This window comes from Aulonocara sp. 'chitande type north' Nkhata Bay, linkage group LG20 (assembly GCF_057382095.1).
Source record: "Aulonocara sp. 'chitande type north' Nkhata Bay isolate Kocher_YH1m ecotype deep benthic linkage group LG20, A_spYH_male_GT1.1, whole genome shotgun sequence".
Lineage (NCBI taxonomy): Eukaryota > Metazoa > Chordata > Actinopteri > Cichliformes > Cichlidae > Aulonocara > Aulonocara sp. 'chitande type north' Nkhata Bay.
In genome coordinates, this window is record NC_141363.1 from 8,300,728 (window position 1) to 8,323,498 (window position 22,771).

The following is a 22,771-nucleotide window of genomic DNA, read 5'->3' on the forward strand; positions in this document are numbered from 1 at the left end:
GCAAACAGACCATCTCATAAAAATCAAACCTGCAACTGAACCCACTAAACGACTTCACACCCTGTCAATTACTACAACCACAGAGCAAACAAGCCCGAGTGAACGTTGGCTCGTGCGTTTGACGTGCAGATGAGAAATTCTAGCGTGCACACAGCTCGCTATAAAACTTCAAAATACCAGTTCTGACGTCAGTCAACGTGTAAAAGAGAGTAAAGCGGCCTCGGTTTGTTGAAGTAAGTTTGAGGATTTACTGATGTGCAAGAAATCAACAAAGGGAAACCAACAGGAGCCTCAGGAGGTTCCTGTCTGCGGATTCCAAAATGTTCAAATTCTGGACACATCTCATTAACATGTAAAAGTCTTACAGCCTGCAGAAAATAGCTTTATGCTTTGGTTTCCAGTGATTTAATGGGAGATTTCATTTAGTTGTGCAGAGATTTACCTCCAGGCTATGGGCACATCAAGCAGAAATCTCTGAGGTTGAAAAGTTAAGTTAACTTTGTCAGGAAGGTACATTTTGTTTTGAGTCTTGCATATTACGTTTAATGTCACAGCGACTTATGGAAAACTAGCATGGGGGAATATTAACTGGCAGATTAAAATGATTTTATCCAAATACAGCGATGTCCTGTTTTGAAAATAATAAAGGTGAACTGAAATAACAAGCTCAAGGGTTCAAAATGAGAGCCCACAAAACCAATGGATGCCATGACACTGGCCACATCCATCTTTGTATCACTGATAGACATAAACATGGTCAGCTATTACTGAAAAAAGAGATATAAATTTTCTAATGATCAAATTCACCTTGGCTGTTTAACCTCTATTATTGACTATATATTGATTATTGTACAAGTGTAACAAACACAATAGACTTCCCAGTATTAAACATATAAATCAAGTCTAAGCAAAGGCTAAAGCTAAGGATATTTCCAGTATATGTTTATTATATTTTACTTTATTTTACTGTCTTTTTTATATCAGTTAACTAAATTGTTGTTTTACACTTTACTTTAATTTTAGTTAACTAAAATAATCCTGATCCACAACAGCATTATTGATGCTGCTGCACTGCCACCGCCAGCCCCATCTCTCTACGTTGAGTTATGACCTACATTTGCTTCCTGTTATGACTACAGCTCAGAGGGAGCTGTTGCTGTCTCCTGTAATAACAATTAAATTCAAGTGCTAAAATGGTAAAATAATATTTATATTCTTTTGTCTGTGACATGTTCAGGTGTATCCTAGACATTTAAATCATAACAAAATCTGTCCTGTTATATAATGCTACAGATTTCAATGTGCCTCCCAACAGATGTTTAAATATAATGGCTCATCGTTCTTGGTTCTTTGCTAGCTTTGTGGTAGCATGCTGTGTGTACTTGCAAAGAGCTGAAGCTCTGTTAGGAGCATAACATGATTGTTTATGTCCCAGATACCATTTGCATTATTTGCATTTTACTATAACACTCATGTCCTACTTTTCAGTGAAAAAAAGGAAAAAAAAGAAAGAAACTACTTGCAGCAGCCAGTGGTACCTTTCAGCCTCCTAAAAATGTGTACATATGTACGAATACATATGTGTGCATATACACCTTTGGTATCAGTTTCAAAATCTTAGCATTCACAAGATTTTCTGAAATCTTGAAATCTGACCCCTGACCTTGAGTGTTGAGGTCACTGAGATCTGAAATATTCTGAGATTTTTAGTACATAGAAATTTTGCAGAAACGATTGGACTGTATAGAACTAGATATGTGTCTTTTTTTTTTTTTAGCTTAAATGCAACTTTGCATTTCTACAATATTTTGTAAAAGAAAACTTAATTTTAATTTGAAAATAGATGCATCAACAACTATATACATAATTAATTCCTCTGTCACTCCTGTGGGTGGTCTTTATCCTTCAAGCTCAGGTCCTCTACCACAGACCTGGGAGCTTGAGAGTCCTGCGCAGTATCTCTGCTGTTCCTAGGTCTGTGCTCTTCTGGACAGAGATCTCGGATGTTGTTCCTGGGATCTGCTGGAGCCACTCGCCTATCTTGGGAGTCACTGCACCAAGTGCTCCAATCACCACTGGGACCACTGTTACCTTCATCCTCCACATCTTCTTGAGCTCTTCTCTTAGCCCTTGGTACTTCTATTCTTTCAGGTCTTTCAGATCTTACAATAAGTTATTTGTACTTTTTAAAATTTTCTTTGTGTATGCACTGCATACTAATACTAAAGCTTTTTCTCTCTCAGAGAAAATAACCATTACATGCACTGGTATCAACAGTCTTGACAAACATATTAACATGTTTATGAGGAATGAAATGAACTTTAACGACCAGGGCTCAGACAGTTTCCCATATTCACAGACAATTAACTATTGAAAATAGTGTTTTTGATCATGTTGTATTCGTTTCCTCTATTCACAGTTCCTGTAACCATAAAATTTATAATGTGAATCTGAATGATAACACTTTGTTATAAATTACACGCCATAAAAATCCATCAGATGATTTAAAGCTGACTGATTGAAGCCACTTTAGATTAAAAAGAGGAATGTCTGAGTTTCCATGTCTTCATCAGCTCGGACTGCATTGTTTCGCTTAGATGGATTAAAGCTTTTTTTCTAGTTCGCAGTTGAATTTTTTAGAAGCAAGAATCTACATGGATCAGCTTGGCCACCATTACAGATCTGATTCACATATGCACACATATAATGTTTCATTTGAAACTGTTGTACACAGCCCTCTTATGCCTGACTAAACTGTGACCATATGGAAAAACACTTGGCCTGTTAAAGTCAAATTTTGGGTATGTTTATATACTTATATACTGATATTAAATTAGCTGATCAGGGATATATTTAATAGCTATAATGGATCACACTGGAAGGACTTTAATTATCTTAATAATAACATGCCCACTGCTGAGCAGTTAATGCAATGCATCACTTTTTACCAGTAAAAAGAATAAAAAGGAAAAGAGAGACAAATATAATAGAACAATATTTGACACCACTGTGGTTAAATTCATATAATCAAGAGCAATCATTTATTCCAGTGAAAAGATTGCTGCTGAAGGCTGGCGGCTCCCGGGGCAATAAACATGTTTTAAAAGTAGTAAACGTTGGAAAGAAAATACAGCACACGACTGCTGTTTTATGCTTTTGCTGCATTTCTAGAAAAGGTATATATTATCTCGGTAATAGATGAACCTTCATGTTTCTGCCACCACTGTTTCCTTTTGCTAAGACCCAAAATATGTTGCGATACTGTCTCTTCAACTTTCCCAGGATGGATTTAGCCACAGTCCGGTGTTGAGGTGTCATTTGCGTTCAAATAGGTTGGGCTAAGCAGCTTTATAGCCTCTGATTTAACTTTACCACAGCACCTCAACAACAACTTTATAGCTCAGTTTTCCCACCTCACCATGTTGGCCTCAGTAGGTCCACTTTTTTGTCTGGAGGACTACAAACAAGTGTCCACTTGTTGAGCTTATTTTGCTGTTTCAGGAGCAGTCTAAACTCACTGATCATAATGGGTTAGGCTGTCTTTTAAATTCTGTGCGCTGGAAAGTGTCACCCGGACTGACTGCAGAGCATGACCTGCCCAATACTGCCACCATTTCTATAACATCATATTAAATGATATATTAAACAATTTAATTTCATTTTAATTTTTGGCTTCATTGTGATTTTTTTCTGCCTCGAATCCACGTTTTGCTTCCAAGTTTAGCAACCTGTTTACAAAAAAGAGATTTTGAAAAGATCAGTACACATTTACTATGGTGCCTGTATTATTTCAGATTATCTGCATCCCTGCTGTCCTATCCTTCTTTCATAACAGCAGCATGTTTCACATGTGGGCAGATTCACTACCGTTGAGCTTTCCAGTATTTGTCTTTGGAGAGCCATATTTTACTGACTTACTTATTTCTTTATTATGTTCTGCGTTTTGTGCAAAACATACCTTTGCAGTAAGGATATAATACAATATCTTCAAACAGAGCTATCTGCATTAGATGTATTGGCTCTCACTAGAAAATGTATGCTGATTGCACTTTGCTAAAAGCAGATGAGAAGCTTTTGTGAGCTTTAGATTAGGCTGGTAGTGATTACATTCTGAGAGGAAATCATAAAGAGACACAGGTGTGTGTGTGTGTGTGTGTGTGTGTGTGTGTGTGTGTGTGTGTGTGTGTGTGTGTGTGTGTGTGTGTGTGTGTGTGTGAAGTACTGGCATGCTCAAGCAATCTACAGGGAGCTGGCTATAGATGTGGAGGCTCCATTTTGACTGATGAAGATTAATCCACAGAGACGGGGCCGGCTGTGCTGGATAGATGGTGAAGTGATATTTCATTTTGGAACATTCTGGTTTTTGTATAACTTTCCTCTAAAGTAAAATATCACCCATCAGCAGCAAAACCAGGCTGCTCTGGGGACTTGACATCAGCAACACTTTAAAAAAACAAGTCTAAAAATCCACATGTGTTTGTAGTACGCTGAAGTGGATGACATCTGTCTTCATTCTAAAACATTTTTTCCTGTTACTACCATGGTAGTTATTGTGAAATGGGGAGCTTTCATTCATATGTGTCAATTTAAAAGGATGTTTCTAATATTTTTTCTGACTCGTTTTTTGAACATTTTGATAAAATCCCATTTTTAGAATAACCACTTTTCATTTTCTTTTTTCTTTTTGTAAGGGAAGCTCTCAACAGACTACTTTTTTACAGCTCAACTTAAAGCAGCTATGAAAACAGAACAAAGCCAAATGAAATGTCACATTGTCTTTAACTTCCACATGTCAGGATCTCTCCCAACATGCATACATGACTGCTATTTTTTCTTAACTGTAAACCAGTGGACTGTGGATATGCACATATCATCCTAATTGTATCAAAGCAACAAGTTTGGACTAGCAGGAGAGAAATAGTACACAAAGGAAACGGAGGAGGAAAACATAATAGTATGTGTGTGGGGGTATGGGTGGGGTACACTTGATAGTAAATTTTTGAAAAGAAAGTGATGATCAAGGGCAAACAAGGGAAATGGCCAAGGGAAGAAGGAAGACTCATGAGAAATGAAGCCGAGCTTGAGCATCAGTCTTTTATGTTTGGTCTCAGTCATCCCGAAGGAAAGAAATAAAAGACATTTCAAAATAAAAGATTATTTTAGCAGAATGGGAGTGGGACTCTGTATACAACAGAACCATCACTCATTAATGTCATTATCCCACGGTGTTACAGGAAACGCAGTCCCTGGACGCCTTTAAACACTGTGGCCCACTTTCAGCTGGACTATATATTACTTATCTTTCAGTACACAGTCCAGGTTCATTTATCTCTCACTGACCCTCCTTGATGTTTCACATAACCAAAGAACGTCCTTAGGCTTGCATACTTCATAAAACCACAAAAGAAGTCACTGATGCAACTTGAAAGGATGCTTAATTAAAATAGTGTGGAAATCGTTTTTTTTTAATCCGTGCGGACTTAAGTTTCATTTGAAAAAGAACAGAGCTCTAAAAAAAATCCTCCAGACACATAATCTGTTCGCTGAGAAGTTTTTTTTCCTTTTTAAGATTTAAGATGACAAGACTTGATTGCAGCTTCAAAGTTAATAAGACAAATAATAGGTTTGTTGCAGGGTCACCAAAGATGTATCCTATAGAAAAAGGGGGCAAGGAACATCTGGCTGAAAAACACAGAGTTGATCGATTTTCTGTTTAATGAATAATGTAGTTCAAGTTGTTAACTCAATCCCAAGCAACATTTTTTTAATGTTTTCCCCCATATTTATAACTAATATCAAGTTTAACTTCCTGTGGAAATAGATGCTGTGGATTAGTCTGTCATCACTTGCTAAAAAATTCCATTAAATGCACCTCCCTAACTGAAAACCTTTCCCATGAGCATGTGCTCCAGTTTAATTACTCAGATCTCTCCGAATTTAGTAAAAGGTTGTGTTTGGTGTAAAAAAAAAAAAAAAAAAATCAGATTTTACTGTCTTGAAGATAAACTAGGACTGTTAAATTCAATCCCAGCAGTTTCTTTTGTCTTATGTTAGTGAACTTGGAGAGAAGCACAAGGAAGCAAGAATCTTTTGAATCGTTTTGTTTGTGTCTTTGATGAGTGACAGGAAACCCACGACAAACCTCTTGACTTTAAGACTATCCCCGATATGGAGACGTCTGGAGTCATTCTGCTGCTGGAATCAAGTTGATCATAATTCGCTGTGACACATTTATTTGATGTTGAATTTGACTTCTTCTGGAAATCTCACTGAGACCAACATCTCTTTTGAATATGAAAAACATCATATTAGATGCTGACGTTTCCACCCACTTTCTTAGTCACACTTTATGAAGAGTCTACATGTCTGTAAATTGTGAGAATTTCTTAGTTCCTGGAAGCACAGATGGATTATAAAGGCTTAATGACTTCTGAAGAGCACAAATAAGGCAAGTGAATTCTAACTAACAACTTCAACTTATTAATAAACAAAATAAAACATCCATTCAAATCTGGTCACTAGGCAGGAGGAATAGATTAGTGGATTTGTGTTTGGGTGAAAGGTGAAAGTCTAATACTTCAATAATAAAGCACAAGACTTTACATTAACAGTTGCTGCTGTAGATATGCTGTCTGGGTCAGTGGCAAAGGCGAGGAGAGGGAGGGTGTAAACGTTGTCCTGATTGTGGTGATAGACTTGAAGTTATGGACCTGGGTAAGATGAGTAAGGAAGCATAGGATAGATTTACTACTGCACCATTTCAGTTTATCTGCTGGTATTGAAAGAAAATATGAGAGACAGAGCAATTTGCTTCACCTCTGTGGTGGTGAGGCGCTAACTTGGCTGCATCTGGGGTGTAGTGACACTGTGGCCCGTTCCTGCTCCGCGCTGAGTTCATGTCTGGACGTGTAGACTTAAAGCAAAACAGATTATTAATAGTCCAGAATCCAGACTCAGAATATTCACCCACCCCTTGCATACCTGATCCTGAACATGATTTATAGCACATCAGCGTTTATGAGTCATCACTGAGGTTAGCACTTCATTTGCACTGTTTACCAAGCAGATGACAGGGCTTTTGTATCATCACTGTATAACGCAGCCTGTCATCAAGAGATATACATGATGATGTTTGGGCTTTTTAATTTCCTGATATTAGCAAGATTTTTTGTTTTGTTTTTGACCCTTGAACAGATGTTTGCTGCACGGATAAAAAGAAAATGTGTTTTCATGTGGGTTGGCAAGGAGAGTCATCTGTTAGGCATTGGAAACTGATTGGATCGGAGACAAAGTAATACTGTAGTTACGCAAAACACATCTCAGAGAAGAACAAACACCTGGTTATTTAAAGTGGAAGTAAACAGTACAACAACACACATGTTCGTGCCAAATGTTTGAATAAATCTGGAAACTCTGGTGAATAACAGACATACCACTGGTTGTTTACCGTCACACACACTTTCAGTCTACTTCCTGCTCTTTTTCCTGTTTGGGATCAGTGCTGCATTAGGATTTTGTCCTTTCCAGATTGTCCTTATTATGTCAAAGGTAATGAACAGTCTCAGAGCACTGGGCAGTTGTGTGTGTGTTTGATTGCTACAACAACTGTACCTGGTAAGAGAGCAGATATGGTGATGAAGAGAAGAAGAAGAAAAACCCCGCATTATTTTCCCACCGTCTCGCATATAATTCAGTACACAGTTCACTGCTGTAATGTTTTGATCAAAACATATTGGATAATTATCTAAATAAGGATTCATATAGTGATTTAATAAGCTTATCTGCTTGTTTTCCTCTTGTCCCTTGTTTTTCCTCTTTCAAAAGCCTTACAGTCCATGCAGATGTGTTTTCTTTTACATTTCAGTGAAGTTCAGCTGTGTGTTCAACTGCCATGTGCTTTGTGTATATAAGTGTAATCCATTATCCACGTTTATATACGTGCGTCTGTCAAGGGAAGTGTCTTGTATAGAACGCAGCGGTCATTCAGCTGTTTCCTTCCTGTAGGAACAGTCACACCTTGATCAACAGGAAATGTTGCTTCCTATAAGTACTTGTAAAGATATTTGTCATCCAGAGATTTGTGTGCAGCTTTGTGTCAGTGCATGCTAGTTGTTGACTTATTGCTATTTTTATGTTATATGGTTTTCTGAAACATATCATTCCATATTTAGATACATACACTAATACACCGTCCACTTAGTGTTTCTCTTCTGTGATGTGTTATTGTCAAGCTTTGTTTCAAAGAATATTTTGATTGTCTTCTTCTTTTCCCTCCTTTTAACTCTTGCACTACCTACTGCCTTTTAGTGACCTTGGTAGCTTATTTCAGCTATACCCTGTAAATGACTGAAAGTTGCTTTTCTTTTCTTTGTGTGTGTGTGTGTGTGTGTGTGTGTGTGCGTGTGTGCGTGTGTGTGTGTGTGTGTGTGTGTGTGTGTGTGTGTGTGTGTGTGTGTGTGTGTGTGTGTGTGTGTGTGTGTGTGTGTGAGTGAATAGCTATAAAATCTGGTACATTTTGACTGTGTAATTATTGCTGGGGATTTTAACATTCATGTGGACAACCCTCAGGACAAAGGGACTAAAGACCTGAGTAACACTCTGGGCAACTTTGGGCTGACTCAGCATGTAACAGAGGCCACACATAATAGAGGACACACTCTTGACCTACTGATCTCCAAAGGCCTGAGCATTTCAAAGGTTACTGTGTCTGATGTGGGCCTGTCTGATCATTACTGTGTTTTCTTTGAAAGTAAAATCTCAGCCCACACAAATATATCAACAACAGTGATCACAAAACGGTGTATAACTGAACACAGTAGTGCAATTTTTAACCAGGTCTTCCCATTAACACCTGACCTGCCCAGAGGGTCAGTCAATGAGCTCGTCAATAGCTTCAATGCTAACATGTTAAATGTAATGGACACTATTGCTCCCATTAAGGTGAAGGTTATCTCTGGAAGGAAAAAGTCTCCATGGAGAAACTCCACACTGGTGAAAAATGAAAAAAGAGATTGTAGGAAAGCTGAGCGCAGATGGAGAAAAACAAACCTCCAGGTTCATTATGACATTTATAAAGAGAAACTTCACAATTATAATTTACAACTGAGGAATGCAAGGAGGTCCTACTTCTCTGACATCATCACTAAAAACAGCCATAATGCTCGGGTCTTATTTTCTACAGTTGACAGGCTAACAAACCCTCCTGTGTCAGTGGCAGCTGAACTTCATTCGACCATGGCCTGCAATGACTTTGCCAAATTCTTCACTGAAAAAATCCAAAAAATTAGACAAGCAATTGGTACATCAACAGCAGATCCAGGATATGTACTGTGTCCACCAAAAAACTGTTTAAACACCATGAAACAGTTTCAACCTATTAACAGCAAAGACCTGGAGGACATCTTAGGTCAACTGAACTCCTCCTCCTGCTGTTTAGATGTCCTGCCAACAAGTTTTTTCAAAAAGGTCTCAAAGACTTTAGAGTCAGACCTGTTACAGATCGTCAACTTTTCTTTATTATCAGGTGTGTTTCCAGAATCACTAAAAACTGCTGTAATCAAACCTATACTGAAAAAGGACAATCTTGACAAGACACAAATGAACAACTACAGGCCGATCTCAAATCTCCCGTTTTTAAGTAAGATCATTGAAAAAGCAGTTTCTCAACAGCTCAGTTACTTCTTAAAACAGAATAATTGCTACGATGCCTTCCAGTCAGGTTTTAGACAGAACCACAGCACTGAAACCGCTCTGACCAAAGTGTTTAATGACATATGTCTGAATACAGACAGTGGAAAAATGTCAGTCCTAGTTTTACTGGATCTCAGTGCAGCATTTGATACAGTTGACCACAACATATTACTCAAACGACTGGAGAACTGGACAGGTCTTTCAGGAACTGTACTAAACTGGTTCAAAACATACGTAGAAAACAGGAAATACTTTGTATCAATAGGTAACTTCACATCTGAGCAGACAAGTATCACATGTGGAGTTCCCCAAGGTTCCATCTTGGGACCCCTTCTGTTTAACATCTACATGCTCCCACTGGCACAGATTATAAACAACAACAAAATAAACTATCACAGCTATGCAGATGACACACAAATATATATCACAATGTCACCAGGAGACCGAGGCCCTGTACAGGCTCTTGGTAAATGCATTGAGGAAATCAATGACTGGTTGTGCCACAATTTTCTCCAGCTAAACAAAAACAAAACTGAGGTAATAGTCTTTGGCGCCAAAGAAAAACGATTACAGGTCACCAGAGAACTTCAATCTATACATCTAAAAACCACAAACCAGGCGAGAAATTTGGGTGTAGTGATGGATGCAGACCTAAACTTAGAAAAACACATTAAGACAATAACAAAGTCAGCTTACTATCACCTCAAGAATATATCAAGGATAAAAGATCTGATGTCTCAACAGGACCTGGAAAAACTAGTCCATGCATTCATCTTTAGTAGGCTTGATTACTGTAACAGCATCTTTACAGGTCTACCTAAAAAATCAGTCAGACAACTACAGCTCATTCAGAACTCTGCTGCTCGAGTCCTCACTAAGACCAAAAAAGTGGACCACATCAGTCCAGCTCTGAGGTCCTTACACTGGCTGCCTGTCCGTCAGAGGATAGACTTTAAAGTTCTGATGCTGGCCTATAAAGCTCTGAATGGTTTAGGACCAAAATACATCAATGACCTCCTGACCCAGTATGAACCATCCAGATCCCTCAGGTCATCTGGATCCGGTCTTTTATCAGTTCCCAGAGTCAGAACCAGACACGGAGAAGCTGCATTCAGCTTTTATGCTCCTTATATCTGGAACAAACTCCCAGAAAGCCTCAGATCAGCTGAAACACTCAGTTTATTTAAATCCAGGTTGAAGACTCACCTGTTCTCAGCTGCATTTGAATAAAGCACCAAATCCACACTTTAAGCTTAAATTTCAAAACTTACATTTAACTACTGATTTTATCTACTGTTCTGATTTTATCTGTTTTGATTTTATATACTGTTGTTTGTTTGTTTGTTAATTAGTTAGTTAGTTTATTTGCTTGTTTTATTCAATTTTAAATCATGCTTTTTATTTGTTCTTGTTTCTAATGTCTCTGTAAAGCACTTTGAATCACCTTGTTGTTGAATTGTGCTATACAAATAAACTTGCCTTGCCTTGCCTTGCCTTACATGTTTTCAAGTTCATTATCATGAGCAGAACTTCCTCTAGCACCACCTTCAGTTCAAAACTGATCAAACACTTTGGTCTACGATCAAACACCTGGAATGTGATAGATTTACACAAACATCATTTCAGTCAGAATCAATGTAGTCACAATAAGTTTTGTTTTGTCCATATGCAGTGGAGCATCAGCAGGACGCTAGCACGGAACATAGCAAGCATCAGTGAAAAGAGATTTGACACCTAGTTTGGAATGGAAATGAGGGTTTTCCTATCTTAGAGTAACATTGGGATGAAAGAATTCCACATCCAAGAGAGTCTGACTATGGAGATATCATTTTTAATTTGGTCTTCCCTCTATCTAGATATGGGCCTCTTTAACATCTATAACCAAGTAGTCTTCTTACCTTATAGAGGTTTTTTCTTTGGAAAATATATAGTTGTGTGTCACTTTGGAAAGTACCGGCAAACCACCTATTTCACCACGCGGTATGAACTTTTCACTTAACTCCCATTTTCCCTTTATAAAGTAAATAGTTGGTCAAATGAGGTGTGTTTCAGGGACACAGCTAACCCTTCACTGGCATAGATGATTAAATAACCTGATTTTGCTCATGGGATATTTGATTTTGGCAGGACATATGCACGAGTCCATATACTTTTTTTTTAACAGAGCTTAGAAATAGCCTGATTTTCATGGTCTGCTCTCAACTTACACACAATACATGGTGCAAACACTAAGTAACACACTCTCAGTATTAGATTACATTTGTGGTTTTGGAGTACAGTATTCTTCAAAATGAAAAGACATGCTCTGACTGGTTCTAGGTCAAAACATGATGTATAATTATGTCCAAGCAGAGTAGAACGTACTTTTGGCCAACGGTCAGCATTTCAGGTCAAACAAGCATTTGGAAGCATTTTCTGTAATCTTAATCTTAAATAGAATCAGTCTTAATAGATCTCAATCTTAATCTTGTAATAGAATCAATCCTTTTCAAAAGGGCGTCTTTGCTTTTGTATGAAGTCGTTCTGTCTCGTGTCTGAGCCACTTGTGTTCTGTAGAAACAATTTGCTGTTTGTTTGTGTTGTCAGGGTGGTAGGTTTCCATCACCACAAATCTGGCACTGGCTCGAAGTCGGTGTGTGTGCGTTTGAATGAGTGACTATGGTTATTTAGTGGGAACCATGTCTCGGTTGTGCCAACAGGCTTTTTAACTTGTTAAGGCTAATCACCAAGGTAATTACTTTTAATTAGGCTCATTAATCATTATACTTGTCAGTGAGTTTTACTGTGTGTGTGTTTGTTTGTGCGTGTGTGTGTGTGGGAGGAGGTCTTGGTTGTGGACATGGAAATGCAAATGAAAGTGGGTGTTTTTTGAGGAATGCTTAGGAAGCATGGAATATCAGGCCCACTGTTACAGGCCAGTCAATCACTGTACAACGGGAACAAGAGTTTGGTTTGCATTGCTGGTAAAATGTCAGACTGATTCCCTGTGTGACGCTGGACACCACCAGGGCTGCCCTATGCTGTAATATTTCAGGAAGCTGGTAACATGGTCCTTCAGTCTTCTGTGCACCTGATTAATTTCTACGTAACTCTTCTCATCATGGTCTCTCTTCTTTCCCTCTGTGAGTGTGCGTTTATTTCTTTCCTTCCTTTTTCTCACCTTTGCTTGAGATAATGAACTCACCTGTGGCAATCCTATGACTGACTGCCTGCTATTCAAGATGTAGGAAACCCCTCAGTTGATGCCTGATCGTTGAACTGGCATCAGTGCTGTTGGCTTCATTGTCAGTACTGCTGTATGCTCTGGTTTTTGTTGTTGCCTTACCTTTGTCTCTTCTCTGCGCAGGAATTGTGGTTATGTCTTGTTGAGTTACTAAGAGAGAGATTTTCTCATGTTAAGGGATAATCTCTGCCATAGACCCAACAACCCATTACATTAGCATTAAATGAGTAGAGGCACTGGTTGGAAGAGGCCAAACAACCTTTGGTGGAGTGAACTCATTATAGGAGCTTGCATCCAAACCACTAAAAGGTCAAACTCCTGTCAGGCTAGCTGAGTTTTGTCACTTACTGCTCTGGCTTCATCTGTTAAGTCTGACACCGTCTTTCAGCAGTTTTCTCTTAGGGAGAAACCATCCTCAGAAACCATCATTTCCCTTGTGGGAGGCCTTGATTGAGCCAAGCAGAGGACCCAGACCAAGTGGAAGCCCCGCTATTTATTTACCCCTTCCTAAACGCCTGCAGCTGTGGAGACTACCAGTCTGCCTGTGCAGCACGTGTTCCGCCTTCATGACAAGGATAGCTTGACTTCAGGGTTTCACCCAAAGAATAATGAACTATCTGAACAAGCAAATCAAGCATTAGAGGCAGCCTTACGTTGTGTCACATCCTCCAACAAATCCACCTAAAGCTCTCATCTTCACTACCACTAGGCTGAGTCAGTGATAGAAAACAGGATGGATCCATGATTTCATGTTATTTACACCGAGTTTTGACCCTACCGTCTGCATGTCACAGCCGAACTCAAGATCATCAGACTTATGTTGTATAATTTTAGTGAGCTTGTGTGAACTGTAGCTTCAGTTTCCTGTTCTTAGCTGACAGGCGTGGCACCTGGTGTGGTCTTCTGCTGCTGCAGCTCATCTGCTTCAAGTTTCCATGTGTTGTGTGTTCAAAGATGCTCTGCTGCATATCTCTGACCATTTTCATTAAAAACTGACATACTCAGATCTGACCGTCTGACCTGCCAGATTCAGCTCTGAACTTCAGCAGGTTATCTTGGACATGTTTACATAACCAGATGCGTTGAGTTGTCGCCATGTGACTGACTGACAACAACCAGCTGAACTGGTGTACCTAACAAAGTGGCTGGTGAGCATACTGTTTGTTTTTTGTTTTTGTTTACCTTACCTGTATATCCTTGAAGTTGAAGTTCTGTTTATCCTCAGATTTCCAAAGAGTTATGTTTATATTAACTCAATTTTTTAGATATTTTTTCTAAAGGTAATTTGTTTTTTTAAATTTACAAATAAAAATTTTAATGGAGGAATCTCGGCAGCACACATCCTAACAAAAAGAGATTTTATTAGTAGCACACAACTCTGTGTCTCTCTTTGGTTGTGAAAGTATGAAAGGCTTAAAGTAAAAGGTTATCCAGGTTTACAATTAATTATGTACTCAATATTCTAAACTAAGTTTGATGTTTTTTAATATAAAGATTTTAGTGATACAACATGATTTTACTGTTGCATTTAATGTAAACTATATTAAAGCCTTCAACAGAACCAGACACAGTGATCACATGATCGTAATAATGTTAATGTATTAATAAAGATTATCTTAACATTATACTTCTGAAGGGTGTAAAGTTTTGCAGCACGGTGGTGCAGTGATAACCACTGATTCCTCACAGCAAGAAGGTTCCTAGTTCAAGTCTGCTACCAGGCTGGGGTCTTTCTCCAGATACTCTAGCTTCCACCCATAGGCTGAAGACATGCAGTTAGTGGGGTTAGGTTAATTGCTGATTTTTAATTGTCCGTGAGTGAGAGTATGAATGGTGACAGACTGGTGAACCTTCCAGAGTTTACCCTGCCTCTCGCCCTAAGACAGCTCCAGACCCTCCCCGACTAACTCTGAAATGGATAACAGAGTGGAGGATCTAAGGAAGCAAAGTTGATACACTAATAAGCTTAAAAGAAAATGTAATTTTTTGCATGGTGGGAAGTTTCTGAAATTTTGTTGATGCAAGCTATTGATTATGTCTCTGGATGTTTCTCAGTACTGGAGTGCAGTGTCTTTGTGTATGCTCTCCTCTCTCAATACAAGCTGCCATGGATATATCCTTTCGCTACACTGTTGCAAGTCCAAAAACTTTCCAATATATTAAAATATTTCTCCATCAACACTACAGAGTTGTGTCTTATATCCACTGCCTTACTTTTAGATCAAAATATTGTTTTTTTTATTGTTATTTAAAATATGTTATGAGATCACTAATGTACAGGATTCAACTCTTTTTAGTATTGGTGGGACAAATTGAATGAAAACAGTGAATATAGGGGGCATTAGTTTGCGTGTGTAGGAGTCTCAGTGATATCATGTTTCCTGTAGGTCACTGTGTGCCAGCTTCCATTCATTCCATCATGATGCTCTCTGTATAGCTATATATGAAAATACAGTTCTGTGTGAAAGTACTGATTCACCCCTTCTTTTAGATTTTTCTGGGAAAATGGGAAACAGGTGCAGCGATTTATTGAATCATGAAAATATAAATGGAATAATAGTATATGAGTAAAAAACAGAGCTTGGATAGCTCTAACAAGCTTGAAAGTTAATATTTGCTATATAGCTTTCTTGTAATTTCTTTAATTAGTCTTCAGGAATAGTTTTTCAGGCGTCTCAAAGGACATTCAAAGCTCTTCTTTGGATCTTTCCTCCTTTTGTTCTGTTCTCTGTTGAGCTGATCCCAAACTGCTTCAATAATGTTGAGGTCCAATCCATGACTGATAGTGTTCAATTGTGTGTTTTTTGCATCTAGGTATGCTTTTACTGCATTGGCAGTGCATTTGGGATCATTGCCATGATAAAATATGAAGCTGTTTCCAATCAAACAGTTTCCAGATGGTATGCACCGTGTTGCAAGGTGGATCAAAATCTGACGGCACTTTTCTTCAATTTTGACAAGATCTCCAACACCACTGGCTGAACTGCAGCCCCGAACCGCAGAGCCACAGTGCCTCCACCGCATTTTACGGACGACTGTCTGGATCTGGAGTACTTAAGCAGAAATTCTGTATTTAAGTAGCACAGATACTTACATTTAAAAATACTCCAAAAGCTGAAGTACTGATTAAACTTCTTTACTCAAGTACAAGTGAAAAAGTAAAGGCTCTGAAATGTACTCAAAGAAAGAAAGTAAAGGACAATTCTACTAACCATTTTCTTCTGCACAAGTTGTGTTCATTATTAACTAGTTATCACAAAAAATCTCTGCAAATCTATCAGCTCACTTTTTTGGAAAAAAAAGTCTTGATATCCTGTGTCTGTGTACAGAGCAGGGGGGAACCTCTAGGATCAAACTTTTCGGGAGGGCTCAGGCCCTGATCATAAAGTCATATTTACACTGCCTTGCAAAAATTATTAATGGAATATGTTGTTTGCAAAAAATATTCAGTCCTTTTCACATTTACACACCTTAAATCAATCAAGTACACATTAAAATATGACTTTTAACAGCAACCTAATTGCCAATTAGTACCCATTGTGGTGTTTAAGAAAAAACAAAAATTTTAAAGAGTGGCACTTTAGTTATAAAATCTAAGGGAAAGGTTCAGTAATGTGATCACAATATTCCAAATTGAAGGAATTGTTTATAGCAAATGAGATAAGCAGAGAAAAGTGCACAGTGTTTATTTTCAGTCTCTTAACAACACAAAGGCAGTACATTTTACCTAAAGCAATTAAAAACTCACACTTCTACTCTATGCATCTGGACATAATGCTAACTAATTGCTTTTACATTAAAGTTTTCTCATTCATATACTGTAAATCTTCCTGTTTTTGTGCAGAATAAACACAGGATATCACATTGGAGACTGTTTTTGTGGTCTGTCACTAAAATGTAATGCATGTTTATAGTGATACGAATTCAGTTAAAAGCTACATTCATGTCAACTCATATCATAACAGAAGCTACCCTAGCTATATAATTTTATTGACAGTGATTGCATGTCCACTTTTACTTGCTTCTTTTTGTCCAGTGCAGTACTCTTAGACTTTGACTTAGAGCTTTTTACTCACTGCAGTAACTAGTGTCATTTTAGAAAACTGTCTTCATTGATTGTTTTTCTCCATCTGTCTTAGATTCCCTCTGGTGTGCCCAAAGAAAACAATCCTTCTCTGTGGGAAAGAACAACTCACTTGTGGATGTTCACCTGTCTGCCTTTGGCTGCAACACCTTCTCTTGTGTAATAAAACTTCTAAACCTGGTTCACCTCTCATCATCTGCCTGTGGCTCCAAAAACCTGTGCTGGTTTTGACTTTTGCAATGAATTAAACTTGATGTTTCTGCTATTTTTGTGGAAAGCTACCTGAACCTTGCGCTATGTAAATCAGAATACATACTTTACATCTTTAAATTTTAATTGTAATAAAGTTACTCAGCTTGAATCAGTTAAATAGAACATCAGCAGAAAAAAAAGAAGTAAACCGTTCTTAACAATCCTCTATTTTCTCTTGCCAAAATGGTAGAAGGTGACTTTGCCTTTGAACAAAAAATGAGTAGGGAAGGGGTTAACGTGAAATTCAGCATGTGGGGTAATTAATATCTCTCGTACTGACTAGAGGAGTTAGTTGAAGGTTTAAAATTCCAGTGTTGCACATAGCACTGAGCAGTCCTTGCCTTATAAATATGATCTATCCTGTCTTTCTTATCTTTCTCCATCTCTGAGTGAAGTTTGCTCTCTTTTTTTTCTCTCCCTGTGAAAACCAGCAGCTGGACCTTTAGCTAGCAACACACTGTGCGACAAACTGCACGCAAAGTTTGTGTTTGCTGATGTTTGTTAAGCTGATAGAAACGCTGCATTTGAAATTACCTGCTACTTAAAACATGACTCCCTTTATGCTTCTCACTCCAATTATGTAGTGCTAGCTAGATCCTGAGGTTTAGCAACCACAATTGATGAACATCTGCATTCATCACAGTGTTCTGCTAAAAAACATAAAAACACTTTAACCCCTTACTGTGTCACTTGATTTTGCCTCGTTGATCTGCCTTTCATGTGTAACTCAGGCTCAGACAGGTTTGATATATGAAGGCCCACAATGACATAAAAATTACTTGAAACAACTGTTTTAAACCAAAAGCCTGTTTTGAAGTAGTAGAAAGTACAGATATTTGTTTAAAAATGTAAGGAGTAAAAGTAAAAAGCTGTCCAAAAAATAAATACACAAGTAAAGTACAGATACCTGAACATTTTACTTAAGTAGAGTGACGAAGTACTTGTACTTAAGAAATGATCTAGCAAAGACCTGACAAAAGACCTGCGAGATCCATCCGGCCCTTCAGTTGCTTCAACTACTGTTCACTGAACCCTCATCAGAAGACCAATTTCCTCAAAACGTTTAAAGACACACTCCACAGCATGCTATGATATGCTAAACTTTCACCTAATAGCTCTTTGGGAATCACGTTGTTGTTATAAAAATACTGTTTTATGTCACTTAAACTGTCCTATCTTTGACATTGTTCGTGGATTTAACTAAATGAGAACAAATTATGACATTTTAATAGGCTGCTGGTAACAAATTTTAGCAAAAAGTTGTCTACTATGTGTTAACAGATCACTGGCTCATACCTTTTGTTAACTAGAGAACGACCCAGAGCCAATGATTGATGCAGACACATACAGATCGGTATCTTGATAAAGATACACAGTTAGAAACATACAGTGTACATACACATGCACATAAGTACTGACCATTGCACCCTACAATGGTTCCTCAGTTTAAGAAGACAGGTAACTGTGTGTATGTTTAATCCACGTTCTTATCATTAAACCCCTGTTGCTTCATTAGTGAACCAACAATTGACTTCTTTTCTTTCAAAATAACCTCACTCTTTAATCTCAACCCTGACTCAACATACGAGTCAGGGAACACATAAATAGGAACAGAGTGGTAAATAGTAACCAGTAAAATCAGTATACCTCAATTATAACTCCACAGAGCACAGCAGACCCATTTTAACACTTGCAGAATAATGCAGCTCATTGAGAGCACTGGGGAACTAATGGGTTGCCAGTTTGAGTAATATGGACCAAATTTGCCTTCCTATGTGTTTATGACTGGTGACCGCATACTCCATTTGTGTGTGTAAGCGTCTGAAAACTTGAACATATGTGAATGTTTTTCATGCGTAAAGGAATGGTCGTGGTCTTGCTCGTTTCTTTGTGTGCGCTGTGTTGTAAGTCCCAGTGTGCATGTGTGTTCATGTTCCCATTGCTAAGCGGCCTGCCGTGACGATTTCAGGATGAAGAATGTGGGTCCACATGTCAAAGATGTAGATGCAGTTAAACAGTTAAATAGGGAGAGCTACAAAAAGAGAGGTCAACCATGCAAAGCAGCTGTCTGCTGCTTTCTCTATTCGACATGTCTGTGCTAAATGTGTATTTGTGTTTGTTTGCACTAACACCACTGATTATCTGAACAAGTAACAATTTTCATCAGCAATAACAGGACAGTCAGTGGGCTTAATAGTAGTAAGACAACAATTAGCAGCTTGTTGTTGGTGTGTTTTTATTGAGTACTATAGTTCACTTTTTGGCAGCTGGAAATCCAAATGATGTGTTTCTGCTTCTGATTTCTAGGAATGATTAACACTGTTAATGTTACACATCTATCAGTTTTACTATATAAAACATCACCATTCAGCCTTTCCAATGTCCAGCCCTGTATGTGGAGTCTCAGTTTTATAGCAGCGTAGTCATAGCGACTAGAACAAAAATGATCGTTCTTACACTGCCACCATGTGGTCAAAACACAGATGACACTCCAGTCCTGGTAAATTACAGTTTTTTCTGATTGCTTACAGTTTTTGCCCGTTGCCTGAACACATTTTGCAAAACTTTGCTCATTGTGCCAAAACCCTAAACACAAGTAAACATGACACAACACTGGGAAATATACCATTCACATCTGCACCAAATTGAAACTCTACTCTCAAAACCTAAACTCTGCTATCAAAACCTAACATTCCTTTGTCAAAATGTAACTCTGTTGACAAAATGACACATACTTGCATCATATGCAAACACTGACAGAGCAGGAGGAACACACTAGTCTACTTTATATAAAGCACTGCAGTCTTTGATTTCCATTGTTCATTCAGAAGGCATATTTTCAGGAGACACATTTGCAAACAACCAAAAAAGCAAATAGACCTACTCAATATTGTACATTGCAGTACCATGAATTCAGATAAAGCAAAAAAAACAAAAACAAAAAAAAAAAACATAATACAGTAATAGAAAAAACACTATACTGTAAACAAAAAATCATGACAATTGTGCATACGTGGGCTCATGGATCCCGCCGTCTGTTGGGGTCTGGCCACAGGACCTCATCAACATCGCAAGCAATGTCTTCTCCCGCTAGGCACTGGGGAAAATATCCTCTTCCATGTCAAAACCATCCATGGATTGCTGTCACCTGAATGTCGCCGCATTGCTCAGGTCGAATCCAGCTTCATCAATGAAAATGTATTCATGAGGCTGTGCAGCTCCATCCATGGCCAAGATTCTCTGAAAAAAAGGGGAACATATCACTGTACTACAGTGCTACACATACAGCACCCTCACCCCATCACACAGGTACCTGTGTAGCTCTCAGAATAGATCCATGTGGTACTGATATGGTACATATTCAGCTGCTACTGGACTTCACCAATACTCTATTGTAAATGTAAGGGACAGTTACACGTACCCGTACATATTCAGCTCGAAGTCCTTTGACCCTGTCACTGTTCCTCTCGAATGGGACTCTGTAGAGCTGCTTCATGGTGATGCTGTGTTTACCCAAGATGCGTCTGATGGTGGTGATGCTCACATGGTCTATGTTGCTGAACACTCGCCTGTCTGCAAGTATTTTCCGTCGTAGCTGGTGGAGACGGATGGCATTGTCTGCCCTCACTAGGTCCACAACAGCAAGTTCCTGCCGTTGTGTGAACAGGCGTTGGCGTCCTCCCCCAGAAGGTCTTCGAGTCATTCTAGAGAAATACAACCACATATTGTCATCGGTTTGCTTATTTTTCTTACAGTACTTCACTGTATATACTGTATCATCCACTGTACAACACTGTACTTCAATATAAGTAATCATGGTATGTTTCACAGAAACTACCACTTTGGCTGCAAAAGGAGCATTAGCACCCCGTACACTTGATATGGTAATGTGATATACTGTAGAACAGTGCTATAAAACCATCTGAGTAGAGCAGAAGGTATGGAGGTGAAGACAGACCTGTTTTCTAGTCGGAATGTTCGTATTACAGATGCCACTGTGAAGCGGCTTAGATGTGGGTGGACTCTCTGCCCAGCTTCCCTCATAGTCAGGCCGTGGTTGATGACATGGTCCACCAAAGTTGCTCTTATATCATCAGAAATATGGGTCCGTGCATGGCCTCTTTGACCTCCTCCTCCTCTTCCTCTTGCTCTCCCTCCATCCATGCTTGCAAAGTTCTTGAAATGGCTAAACTGAGGGCTTTTTGTGGTTGGCTAATTGGTGTTCAGTTTTGCAAGTAAGTGCCTTCAGGTGTATATTTGAGTGGTTGCAATTACCCGATGTGTTTTGTATTTTGGATACATGTGTTTTCCAAATGGCACCCTGAAATTTAATTTTTGAACGAAGTGTCTTATGTATGAAATAGAGTGTAGTATGCAGGACCATGTGTGTTGCATAAAGGAGTAAGTGTGTTGCATAATTGCAACCAGAGTGCAAAGCAGCACTTTTGTTTAAGGTATGGGTACATGTGTTTGAGGTATGGTAACAAAAGCTTCAAGTTGTGTTACTTTAGTCTAAGCATGAGTTTATAGTGTTCAAGCAACGAGCAAAAACTGTAAGCACATTTATTGTAACTATTGGCTAATTTTGCAAAACTCTTCACACAAATAAGAAAACCTGTCAACCAATAATCAAAACATTGTAGTTCTCTTGCAAAAGCAAACACAGCTAGATTAACTCTTCACACCTTCGTAAAAATGGTGTTTCCGTATCAAACAGTACACACAAGCCATCATCTACTAAGCACACAATGCGCCAACTGCACACTGATGGTATGAATACAAAACACATCTGGCTTTTGCTTTCCCTGTGCACAAGGTAGGCTATGTCAGTTTGAGCTCATACTTCTGTCATAGATCCATAAGCATAGAGGGATCCAAACTTCAAGTACTGGTGTTTATTCAAACACATCAAAACAAACACAAGTGTTTATTTCCAAGTATAGGATTATTTGCAATCGCCATAATGACTATATGGGTTACTTGGTCTGCAGTGAACATGCTTCCTCTGCCCCCAGCATCTGGTCATCTAGCAATTCTGTAAACTAACAATTTCAGTATTTTTACATCAATGGTGTTGGTGTGTTTCTCATTGGCATATGGCAGTGCTACAAATCTTTGTGCGAAGTGACTGTACTAACCGATTCTCATTTCAAGATGTCCTTATGGTACTTGCTACAGTGTAGCGGCTCGAGTTAGGCTGGACCTGTTGGCCAGCTACCTTCAGGGTCATTCCACGGTTGATTACATGGTCCACTATTGTAGCTCTGATGTCATCAGCAATTCTATTTCTTACTCTTCCTACCCTTCCTCTCCCCCCTCCTCATCTTCCTCTCCCCCCTCCTCGTCTTCCTCTTGCTCCTCCTTGTCCTTGTCGTCCTCTTCATCCTACTTCTTCACCTCCACGTCCTCTTCCTCGGCCTCCTCTTCTTCTCACTCTTTCTGCTCCCTCCATTGTACTCCGCAAACACAGCTTACCTGTATTATAGTGCTTAGGCTGATTGCAAAGTGAACTAATTATCTAA